This window comes from Triticum urartu, chromosome 6A, assembly GCF_056163025.1.
Source record: "Triticum urartu cultivar PI428250 chromosome 6A, HENAU_Tu73, whole genome shotgun sequence".
In the NCBI taxonomy this organism is placed as follows: Eukaryota; Viridiplantae; Streptophyta; class Magnoliopsida; order Poales; family Poaceae; genus Triticum; species Triticum urartu.
In genome coordinates, this window is record NC_141878.1 from 395,769,126 (window position 1) to 395,779,259 (window position 10,134).

Consider the following 10,134-nt stretch of genomic DNA (forward strand, 5'->3'; position numbering starts at 1 on the left):
AGCAGCCGTGTTAGTGGCAGCAATGACTATAGGAGTTGATTGAGAAGGCGTAGGGGAGGGGGAATTACCGTTGGCACGTGAAGATTCCCCAGCAGAGAACGTGAAGGTGGCGAGTGCGGGGGGGTGGGTGGGTCTATGACGGGCAGCACGAACGCAACGAAAGCTGACGTGTTCGATGGCAGCAGAGGGCCCTCAACCGGTGCAACAACCACCATGCCAACGTGTTGTGCTGGTGGATCAACAACAACAACCCTGGGGACGGCCGGATGATAGGTGGGGGCGGCACTGGGCCCACAGGTGCATGCACCATGTCCAGGGAGTCACTAGCAACGCCATGCAGGAGGGCGACATGCATGTCCTCAGAGCCGGCAAAGTCATCATCAGAGATGACAAGGGGATCACGCGCAGAGCCAGGTGGTGGAAGGGCAACGGACAGAGCGGATTCTCCCGTGGCGCCGCCAGGGGAAGCAGAGGGAACACTTGCTCCGAAGTTATGGCGGTGGGAAACCCGCCTGGTGCCAATGTAGGTGGGGTCGGCAAGCCAGCCGGCCCTGACGGCAGAGACCACCGGGGCAATGTTGTCAGGAGAAAGAGGACGCGGCGAGCCGCACTGGGAAAGTGGGGCAGAATCGCCGTCAGAGGAGCCTCCACCAAAGGGATTGGCGCCGTCGCCATGGTGCCAGTGTGAGACTTCGACCACCTTTGCTATTTTTATCTCATTGATGGGGGGAGCTAGATCACAAGACCAGGAGGAGCTGACTTGCCCGACTGAAGCAGGACAAGGCCCGGACAGAGGTGTAGTCGATGCCATGGAGACAAAAGTCGTCGACAGCACTGACGTCCCCAAGGAAAGCAAGTGCGAAATGGATGCCATCGTTGTGCCAGAGCTCGTGTGGGAATTCAGACACCTCGATCTGTGCCAGATCGGTGCAGACGACAATGGATCGGTCCGCGTGCTCTATAGGCTCTATGGTAACCACATTGCCCTCAAAATCAATGGGGTTGTGGCGGATGACATCGCATGCAGTAGGAGTGTGGAAGCTGATACAGGCGACCCCGCGCCAAGATCCACCCATGATGAAGGCTGGGTTGCCGCATGTGTGCTGGATTGCGCGGCGGATGAGTGGAATGGGGTCTGGATCAGGGTTCTGGAGGTGGGCAAAAGAGAAGCAACATGGGCAGTGGATAAGGCATGGGGGTGCTGCAATGAGGGGGATGTCACTGTAGGGTGTAAGCAGGCCAGCCTCCCTCTCCGAGCGAGGCAGCTCCTCGTCAGACTCGGTTTCCGAGACGTGTGAATCTGCCCTATTGAACTGAGATGCAGCGAAAATGTCAGAGAAGCGATCCCGCATGGGGTGAGTGTCGAACGGTGATGAGCTAGTGTGTATGGGATCATGGTGGGGAGTGTTGGGGGAGGGAGGAGGGGCGGTTGTGCGTGGTGGTGAAGGTGGAGGCAGGGGGACCCCGTCGGAGGTGACGGGGATGCCGTGAAGGACGAACGGGGAGGGGATGCAGACCGCGGGGAAGGGCGCCGACTAGATGACGGGGACGTCGCGGGGCACCGACGGCGATGAGCTTCCTGGGTTCATGCTGCGAGGGCAGAAGGCTGGGTTAGGGTTTGAGGAAAAAATGTCAGGGAGAGGAGGCAAGAGGGGCCAGATCCGGAGGTACCTGCAGTCGCGACTGCGGTGACCGTTCCGCCAGCAGCGAGCGCAGCAGACGGGGTCACGACAAGCTTTGACGCAGTGGTCTAGTACGAGGCACCGGAAGCAGCGTCTCTTCTTGTTTGAGGAGTGTGGTGGATGAAAGCGATGAGGGAGTGGGGAGAGAGGCCGACGAGGTATATATGGGAGGAGTGGTTGCGGGTGACTGTGGGCGCGGGTGGAGGAGAGAGGAGCATCTCGATATGTGGTCGTCGTGGCACTGTTGGACCGCATGGGCGGCATATCTTGTGTCAGCAGAGCGTGATCTCTTGCGTGTTGCAGTGTTTGAGGTGCCCGGGGTGTTTGGCGTGGTCATCGAGCGAACGGGTTAGGCTACATGGCTGGTTTAGGCGCGATGATGATGGTTAGATGCTGGCCAGGAATAGCTTGAGGGGTCGGCGTGGGCGAGAGTTCTGACAAGGAGCGGCAACAGTGACCAAGCGGGGAGAGACAGAGAGCGGTGCAGCACCGTCTGGATTAGACGCGCGGGTGGGGGGGAGTGAGTGGGGTACCTAGATTTGGTACAGACAGGGAAACAAAAGGGGATGCCTGGGTTCTAGCGCGAGCCTCACACGCATGCGCAGCCCCGCACACTGCATACGGATTTTCTTTGCGGATTTGGTCTATCTGATGCCGCCGCACAACCATCATTGTGCATGGGGTGGGCCAGGGGGTCATGCATGGCTGAATGGACGTGCGGCGAGCCTGTGAGGGTGGGTGGGGTGGAGCATGCAGGTGCGATTTGGGTGGCTCGAAGGGGCCAAGGATGGAAACGGTTCGTGGCTGCAGTGGGGTGTAAGAAAATGATTTATATAGCACGAGGAGCCGGCTACAGTGAGCAACGGCTGATTCTAGCTGGTCAAAAAGAAAAAGACGAAAGCCTGAGAAGTCAAGAGACCTAGACTTAAGGATTTGAAATTTTGCTGAGCGAGAGAAAATGCCAGTTTTGAAAATGAGCTCATCAACCTTGACTACATGGAAATCTTGTTTGACCGAAAACAGTGGTTTAAAGTTGACTCCACCAGGACTTCATTAGGTCTAACACTAATTGGCGTAAAGGTAACCCAGAAAAAATGAATGTGTGAGGTGTAATGTAGTTGGGGTGGGAGTTGGTTAAGGCGGTTAGCAAGTAGCATACGGTAAAAAAAAGCTAATACCAGTCGATAACATCTCACCTTTGGCAGGTCGAGAGTTGTTGACGGTGAGGGCAGTGATGCATTGAGGTTTGCCGTCGGGGAGGACGACGTGGCATCATACATTGGAATCTTGACCTCGCCGGCGAGTGAGCACCCGGCGCTAGCCAGGAGTGGCGGCCAGGGGAAACGGATCAGCATGCCCAGTTTGTGGAAGTCTCCCATGGAGGCAATGAGGTTGGCAACTGCTGGGTTGGCGACAGTGAACGAGAAGCATGAGTCTCCATCGTTAACGACATTGAAGTGGAGGTAGCAGCCACCAAACAGGCGAGCGAGGATTAGGGCCATTGAGTTGGCACAGAGGGCGAACGGGAATTGGATGAAGCGTGCATACATGCGGCATCCATGGAGGTTGGAGCATGGGTCGATGGTGACTGTCGATCGGAGTTGGGTGGAAACCATGCCTTCGATGTGAAGGCATAGGTCTTCTGAAATTTGCATGAGGGTAGCAAGCGACATGCATGAGGCAGCCGCAAGGGGCGGTGGTGGAAGCGGGAGGGTTCTTGCGAAGGAGAAGGCTTAGTTGCGGTGGCGGATCCTAGTTTGATCTAGGATAATCTCCGCGACTCGGGAGGAAGCCAGCGGAAGACGAGGCGGAGCACATGGCAACGTAGAAGTCTGCAGCACAGCCGCCAAAGGTAGCTTGGAGCAGCATGGCGACGGTGATGACGTCGAGGTGGCGGTTGGAGAACTTGAAAACGATGTAGAGGGGCGAAGCCAGGTGCAGCTCCACGTTGTGACGGCGAGTCAGCAGTAGTAGCTGCAATCATCTTCGAACTCCAGGCCCATGGTGTTGCCGCAGCCCAGGAAGCAGCGGAGAGCCACCTGGCCAGCTTTGACATAGGGAAAGTCAAAGAGTGACGATGGGGGTGGTGCAACTGAAGGGAGCAACGCATCCAGGGGGCTGGTGATGAGTGTGAGGCAGGTGGTGGGTGTGTGGCCAAGCGGAGGGCTTGCGGTGGCCGGAAGGTGGTCAGATGCGGTGGCCGGAGAGTGGTTGGGGGCCGAGGGGGGGGGGAGGAAGGTTGGAAGATTCTACCCCGGGCACTCATGAGATTGTTCATCATTTCGACGTCGGGCTTATAGTATCGAGTGTCCAATAGTTTCGAAGCCAGAATGGACGATGTTAAGGTTAGCCACGTAAACGCGGCCCTATGTGGCCCTTCGCTTGTCCGTCTACGGGTTGATTACCTAGACCAAGTGCTAAATGCCGTTAACTGTGGTGTTTACATGTTTAATCTGAACATTAAGGGGTTAGATATTGAGCTAATATGTCAAATCTGGATAATTTCTTAGACGAGGCATCTGTGGCTGAACACTGTGATAGAGGTCGTGTTTTTTTCCACACGATCGGAATACGGAGCTGATACGAGCATGTTGCTCCGCCGTGCCCGTTCCGAGTCCCGACGCCAGAAGCCCTCCAATTCCACGTGCCGATGGGGAGCTAAGTGGACCGCTGAACCGCGTACGTGAGGGGAGCTGCTCGTGTGGTGAAGAGGGCATGGAGGACGTCGTGACTTGCCCCTTTTCCAATCCCAAATCAATTCGACTCGCGTAATCAATCCGTCACCCCTCGCAATAATCCGTCGCTGCAGGACGCCTCTATCCCCGCCCGGCCCGCGGCGGCCATTGCCAGTGGCCAGTGCAGCGCTCTTGATGTGGACGGTGCGGAAAGGTTGGATGCGCCGTGAGTGACTCATGGACCGCATCTCCGCGTGTAACGAAACCGGAGATACACCGGTGATGATTGAAGGAAGATCTCACAGAAAGCACGGCTAGATTTGCGGTGGCGGCAGTGTGCGGTGCATGCGGGTGGGCGGGCGCGACGGGTGCATGAGGCCAGGGGTAGGCACACGGTATCGATGCCCACGCCATTTGGGCAAGGGAATCGGGACGACGGCGACGCCGCGTGCGCACAGGTTCGATCTCATCGACGGAGCCTTGGCTTTGCTAATCCCGGCGCGACGTGACGCGCGCGCCGCTCGTGGCGTGCACATGTGTCGCCGTTCTGGGCGATGCCGATACCTCCGCTCGATTACGTGCGGGCAAGGCAAGGGAGCGTAACGACGTCTAAGACTCTAGCTTGTCGAGCTTTGCCAATTTCAGCCTGCGTACAAATTAATGCAACGAACGTCTAACGGCCTAATTGTGATTAACGCCCACATGGGTACGTGATCGGATTGCTAAGCAACACTCCGAAAGGAGCTCAGCTAAAAGAACGTGACGCAAAAAGGATGGACCTATGGTCAGGCCGTTATTTCGCACCCTAATTTCGACAAGGAGAGAGCACGCCGGCTTCTCTATTCAGTGGTTACTTTCAACTCACTTTCAAACAAACAAAAAAAGGAGTGGCTACTTTCGACCGTAGAGGACAGCCCGCTATACATGCGTCGTCATCAGAATAGTTCTCGAAGCCTTGGCCAGCTCTACCGGTAGGAGAAGACATCTCTTTTGATTGGTGTTCGCCGCGATGATCTGGACCGAACGACTTGACAATATGGTGATCCAGTGGTTCTTTTTGCAGCGTGCCAATTACTTTGTGTTTACTTCAGCACCAGCACCCACTCTCTATGCAGCGAAACAAAGACTGGCTATGTAGCATGATTGATACTTTGTGTGTGGTAGGACGCCGACTTGCTTCACCGTGTAGCTAGTGGTCCGACGGCATCGGTTTTTTTTGTGGGCATATTTTTGTTGTTGTTTCAACCGACTATTTTCATACTTCAACGTAATGGACATGCTGGTTTTGCTTTATTTACAACATATTACAAAAGCCTGTTTTGATCCCCGTAATATTTTTCGAAATTGCTTTTGGCTCCTGGTCTTCACTGAGCCCAGGTTTTTCCCCAAAGGTCTATCATTCTTAAGTTTTATTTTTTGAAATAAATACACACATGCATGTGGATGCAGTGGCGAATCTAGGAAGAAAATGAAGGGTAGGCTCAAATCAACGGCGAGAAAACTAAGCTCTCTTTTGGAGAAAAAATTAACCATGATGTCCTAATCTTGTTGTCAAAATAAGTTCAATTTCCCAAATTACTATTTTTTGCATTAACTAGATTTTTTCTAGTATTTTTGAAAAAAAAATTGAACCAAATTTTGAATTTATCTTGCAAAATAATCATTATCTCCCCATCTTGTTGTACATATAAGTTGAAAGAGGGGTTACAATCACAATAGCAAAGGAAAGGGTATCTGGGTTCATATTAGTTGGGATAGGTTCAGGTTCAGCGTGAGGGGTACATGCATGCATACTCATTTTTTGTACTCCTCTTCTTTTTTCCAAATAAGTTGCATTGAACACTAAATTGGTTAACAGTACATGAACTAGTAATTACACAGTAGATGGAGGCTGTGCATTCGTTTGAGGTGCCTGTTCGCTGTGCATGTCTCGATAATATATGTACGATTGAGCTGGGATGAAAGTAGTAGTAGTACTACTATTAAAAAAGTATTGTTTTTTGGAGGGCAGGCTTGAGCCTGTTTAAGCCGGTCTAGTAGACTCGCTGCTGTGTGGATGTATACTTTCTTTCTTAGAATAAGTACGGATGTACGTATCATATATTAAAGAGAAAAGCCACCAAGTCATCTACCCTTGGCCCACTACTCGCTATTCGCCCACGGTGCCAAACCGGTGAAGAACCCCTCGACTTCTCCTCATAGCAAGCCTGCATGCTTCCATAGCCAACCCTCGCCGTCGATTCGCTGGAGTACATGGCGTGTGTATGGCGTTACTCCGTCGAATATCACGGCATTGCAGTGTTTCCATTTTCACCCTTACCACCTGCTTGATGCACCACTCGGGCAATGTCTCATCCGGTAGGGGGGGCTCTCTCCGGCTGCCCCATGGCCATGCAAACCCGTGTCCAGATCTTCTGAGCAAAGACACAACCTATCATGATGTCATTCATGGTCTTGTCACGCTGCTCACATAGTGGGCAGGTGCTTTGATGTAGTAGTTCCCTCCTTGCTAATATGTCGGACGTCTAGCACCGGTCCTTGATGGCTAGCCATGCGAAGGAACGACACTGCATGGGTGCCCTCGACTTGCATGTAAACATAGCTGTTGGCGCAACTTCCAGCCCTGAGAATTTGGCAGCATATATAGATCTAGCAGAGAGCAAGCCATCCTTCTCCCATGCTGTAACACCCCTGTATTATGAGCTACAACAACACTATGTGATTAATCTAATCATTTTGCTAAACAGCGCATGATCTTCTTTGATTCTATCTCATTTCAAAATCCACTTCAATTCAAATTCAAATAATAAGTGAAATTCAAAAATTCACAAACATGAAAACTAAAATGTTCATCATGTGGAAAACAATACATAACTAATTATGGTGATGAACCAACATTTTTATAAAGTGTTTAAATGTCCTAAACTAATTGAATCAGTGGATAAAACAATTATTTAAATGCTTTTTAATTTATAAAAATTCTAAATTTATTTATTTAAATGACAAAGTAATTGTGGCAGTGACCTAATTTACTAAACTAAATTAGGTGCAAGTTTTATATTTTATAAAACTATTTTTTGATTTAAAGATAATTGTAAAATAGAAAACAAAAAAATAAAAGGAAAAGGTAAAAAGGAAAAGGAAAACCCCCTTCCCCCTCCCCTCGGCCTTAGCCAGCCGGCCCGGCCCAGCTCCCCGCCACCTTCCACCTCGCTACAGGGGAAGCTGACCCAGTGCGCACATTCGCCCCTGATAATCCCCAAGTGCATGGAATTATCGTAGCAATTTTCAAAGGTGAAAGTGATAAGTATGGAGTGTCAAACCCACAAGGAGCTAAAGGTAAGATCAATATTCTCTCAAGCCCTATTTGCCACTGATACGACTCTACGTACACCGAACGTTTGCTTCCAACTAGAAACGAGAAATAAAACTACGTTGTGGGTATGAAGAGAATAACTTTGCATGATATCGGAGAAATAAAATATAAAAGTAGGGGCTGTTATCATAAAGTTAGAATATATTACTAAGTATTATAAATAGCGAGTGTGGAATAATGGTGGATCGGTGTGCGGAATTGTGCTAGACAATTGTTAACAAGACAGATAGTTGTCATTGCAATTTCATATGAGGGAGAGGCATAAGCTAACATACTTTCTCTTGTTGGATCATATGCACTTATGATTGGAACTCTAGCAAGCATCTGCAACTACTGAAGATCATTAAGGTAAAACCCAACCATAGTATTAAAGTATCAAGTCCCCTTTATCCCATACGCAACAAACCCCCTTACTCGGGTTTATGATTCTGTCACTCAAACAACCCACTATAAGCGAATCATGAACGTATTGCAACACCCTACAGCAGGAATCCCTCACGCTTGTGCGACATGAAGGGCACAATAGGACAACACCAAAATAAAACATACAACTCGTACCAATCTAAATCATTAATCAACCCAAAGACAAAGGATATTTACTCAAAACATTATAGGATGGCAACACATCATTGGATCATAATATGTGGCATAAAACACCATGTTCAAGTAGGGATTACAGCGGGGTACGGGAGAGTGGACCACATAAAAGAGATGAGGATGGTGATGATGATGGTGATGTTGATGAAGACGATCACCGCGGCGATGATTCCCCTTCCGATGGCACTTCGGTGCCACCAAGAGAGAGGAGGAGAGGTTCTTCCGCTTGTGCTTCCTCCTCCATGGCCTCCCCCCTGGATGGGGAGAAGTTCTCCCTCTGGTCCTTGGCCTTCATGACGATGATGGCCCCTCCGGGATCCTCCTCCATGCCCTCCGGTGATGATGGCCCCCTCCGGCAGGGTGCTAGAGAGGGCCAGGATTGATTTCTCATGGCTACAGAGGCTTGCGGCGGCGAAACTTCCGATTTAGGTTAATTTCTAGAGGTTTTTGTATATATAAGAGGTTTTGGCATCGAGAACAAGTCAGGGGGGGTCTCCGGGCTGTCCACGAGGTAGAGGCCGCGCCCAGGGGGGTGGGCGCGCCTCCCACCCTCGTGGGCAGCCCGGGACTCTTCTGGCCCAACTCTTTTACTCCATGGCCTTCTTCTGGTCCAAAAATAAGCTCCGTCAAGTTTTAGGTCAACTGGACTCCGTTTGGTTTTCCTTTTCTGCAATACTCTAAAACAAGGAAAAAAAATATAAACTGGCACTGGGCTCTAGGTTAATAGGTTAGTCCCAAAACCATATAAAATAGCATATAAATGCATATAAAACATCCAAGGTTGATAATATAATAGCATGAATACTTCATAAATTATAGATACGTTGGAGACGTATCAGCATCCGATCACCTCATCGTCGCCGGCGAGGGGATAAGAACGCCACAGACCCCCCCTCGGCCTCGTTAAGTCCCCCTCCCCCCACACAGATATTTAAATCGCCCCCCTCTCCCATGCTCTCTCTCTCTCTTGCACCCGAGCACCTCCGTCGCTGTCGCCGTTGATCCCGCGGCCGTTGTCCTCCTCCCGCCTCACCACCATGTCGTAGGGCTTCGCCATGTTCTTCCATGTCGCATGGTGCCAGCCATTCGAGTCGGGGAGCTCTACAATGCCGACCCCTAGCCCGTCTTTCTCCTCGGGCTCCAGCGACAACCGCTGTCGGTGTCAAAACCAGCGGATCTCGGGTAGGGGGTCCCGAACTGTGTGTCTACGGTGGATGGTAACAGGAGGTAGGGGACACGATGTTTACCCAGGTTCGGGCCCTCTTGATGGAGGTAATACCCTACGTCCTGCTTTATTGATATTGATGATATGAGTATTACAAGAGTTGATCTACCACGAGATCATAGAGGCTAAACCCTAGAAGCTAGCCTATGGTATGATTGTTGTTGTATCTATCGACTAGCCTGCCCCTGGTTTATATAATGCACCAGAGGCCTAGGATAACAAGAGTCCTAGCCGAATACGTCGGTGGGGGAGGAGTCCTTGTCTTGACCACCAAGTCTTGTGGAATCTTCCTTGTATGCGGCAGCTGTCCAAACTGGCCCATGAGTATACGGCCATGGGGGTCCTCGGCCCAATCTAACTGACCGGGAGACGACGTGGTGAGTACCCCCTAGTCCAGGACACCGTCAGTAGCCCCCTGAACCGGTCTTCAAGTTGGGGACGCTCCTCGATTCTTCCGAACTGTTCTTTGTCTTCGGTCGTCGGTCTTGAAAACTGGTTCAACAAATCTTCCCATCTTCTATCTTGAGGATTGCCGAGCTAAATCTGAAGATCTCACACGTCGGGTATCCGAGGAGCCCT

At 51.0% G+C, this 10,134-nt stretch overlaps 1 pseudogene; it reads right to left on the reverse strand.

Moving 5' to 3' along the window:
• Positions 1–1,535: 1,535 nt before the first annotated feature.
• Positions 1,536–9,387, reverse strand: LOC147965378 (uncharacterized; annotated as a pseudogene).
• Positions 9,388–10,134: the final 747 nt, after the last annotated feature.